Consider the following 2,500-nt stretch of genomic DNA (forward strand, 5'->3'; position numbering starts at 1 on the left):
TGTGTAGTATGTGTGTGATGTGGTGTGTATGTTAGTGTGTGTGTGTGTGTGTGAGAGAGAGAGAGAGATGTGTGTGTATGTGATGTGTGGTGTGTGTGTGTATGTGTGTGATGTGTAGTATGTGTGTGATGTGGTGTGTATGTTTGTGTGTGTGTGTGAGAGAGAGAGATGTGTGTGTATGTGATGTGTGGTGTGTGTGTGTGTATGTGTGTGATGTGTAGTATGTGTGTGATGTGGTGTGTATGTTAGTGTGTGTGTGTGTGTGTGTGTGTGTGTGAGAGAGAGAGAGAGAGAGATGTGTGTGTATGTGATGTGTGGTGTGTGTGTGTGTGTGTGTGTGTGTGTGTGTGAGAGAGAGAGAGAGAGAGAGAGATGTGTGTGTATGTGATGTGTGGTGTGTGTGTGTGTGTGTGTGTGTGTGTGTGTGTGTGTGTGTGTGAAATATGCGTGTAGGTTAGCACTGTGAGCATAGCAGAGTCTCATCTGTCTCTCCTTCTGCCTCCACCTTTCTTGATGGTGGAGATGGTAAAATTTACATATCATAAAAGCTAGTATTTTAGCCAATTTAAAGCCCAGTGGGAGATGTCTATCATGGTCAGAATTTCAAAGTATCCTAAAACCATCACTACTATTAATTACAGAACATTCCATCACTCCCCAAAGAAGCTCCATGGCCCATTACCTGGTGACAAACGTGGAACATGTTCACTAGTTCATTAGACAGACACAAAAAGGAAGGACATTGTGATATATGCAATACCCTAAATAAACCTCGGAAATGCCACATGGCTGGACAAAGGACTACAGAGGAGGTGACTCCATGAACACCCAATACAGAATAGACAAATCCGTGGAGACAACAGCACAGGGTTGCCAGGACTTCAGGGAGAAGGGAGTAATGGTTCTCTCCCTTTGGAGCCCCATGCTGCAAGCGTGTGGGTTCTGGATAAAGCTAACCCCTTCCTTTTTCAGCCTGAGGGTCAGGACTGACGGGCAGCCAACACCTCACTCTTGGAGACACCTCAAGGGGCTCCTTGCTCCCACATCTTGTGCATGACCTAAAACCCACTGTTGGGGCTGGAGATATGGTTCAGTGGTTAAGAGTGCTTGATGCCCTTTTGGAGGACCAGAGTTCAGTTCCCAGCATCCATGTCAGGTGGCTCACAACTGAGTGTAACTCTACCTCCAAGGGATCCTCTGACTTCCATAGGCAATGCACTCATGTGCACAAACTCATACAAAAATACACACATATGACTGAACATAGAACAAATCCTTACAGAAATTAAAAACAACAACAAAAATATCCTCACTCCCTAGAGGGAATATGGACACATTCTAGTAAGCACTCAGAGCCCCTTATAGATAAAGAAACCAAGTTTGGCTGGATGATGTCACTTGTCCCAGGTCATTCAACAAATAATTGACCGACAGGAGGCTGAACCAGAGCCTTTGTTCCCGATTCCTATCCAAATAGCTGAGTAAACAAAGGGTTAGATCCATGAGTCAGTGAAGCGGTTTATCAGACTTTGAGAATCACACAGACCTACCTAAAACCTTCAGTCGGGCTCATCACTCACTAGAGTCCGCAGGGTCTCTCTGTCTCCCTGACTCCCCCACCCCCTAAGCTCAGTTTGCTTGTGTGTGAGCACCCCTCATCCTCTCAAGAACACAGGAAACAAGAGAGCTGAAGTCAGATGGGATGACATGGTGCTTGTAGGCCCATCATCATGGCTACTGGGGAAACTGAGGCAGGATGATTGCAAATTCAAGGCTAACCTGGCCTACAGAGTGAGCTAAGGCCAGCCTGGATGACTTAGTGAGAACCTGTCTCAAAATAAAAAGTAAAAAGTGGGCTGGGGAATGTATTTCAGTGGTAGTACTTGCCTGGCATGGACTGGGCTGTAGGTTCGAATCATAGTCAGGGAACTTATTGGTTTCTTTAAAATGTTCTAAGTCGTTTTGAGATAGTCACATGTAGCCCAGGCTTGCCTTGAACTCCTTATGTAGCTAAGGATGATACTGAACTTTTTTCCTTTCTTTTTTTTTTTTTTTTTTCAGTTTTCGAGAGAGGGTTTCTCTGTGAAACAGTCCTGGCTGTCCTGGAACTCATTCTGTAGACCAGGCTGGCCTCGAACACACAGAGGAGGCCTGCCTCTGCCTCCTGAGTGCAGGGATTAAAGGTGTGTGCCACCACCACCAGGCTCTTTGCTTTTTTTGAGACAGGGTCTCATATAGCCAATGGTGACCCGGAATTTCTTAGCACCAGAGGACATCTTTGAACTCCTGATCTTCTTGCTTCCACCTCTCAAGTACTGGAGTTACGGGTGTGCATCGTATGCCTGGTTTAGTACTGGCGATTGAACCCTGGCTTTGTGCATGCTAAACAAACACTCTACCAACAGGGTCATATCCTCAGGCCACAAACATCTTTAAAACAGTCATGTGTTGGTTGACTGCTGGACCACTCAGACTGCCTTCAGCCAGCTCAGTCAGCTGG

Source organism: Onychomys torridus, chromosome 1 (genome assembly GCF_903995425.1).
Source record: "Onychomys torridus chromosome 1, mOncTor1.1, whole genome shotgun sequence".
In the NCBI taxonomy this organism is placed as follows: domain Eukaryota; kingdom Metazoa; phylum Chordata; class Mammalia; order Rodentia; family Cricetidae; genus Onychomys; species Onychomys torridus.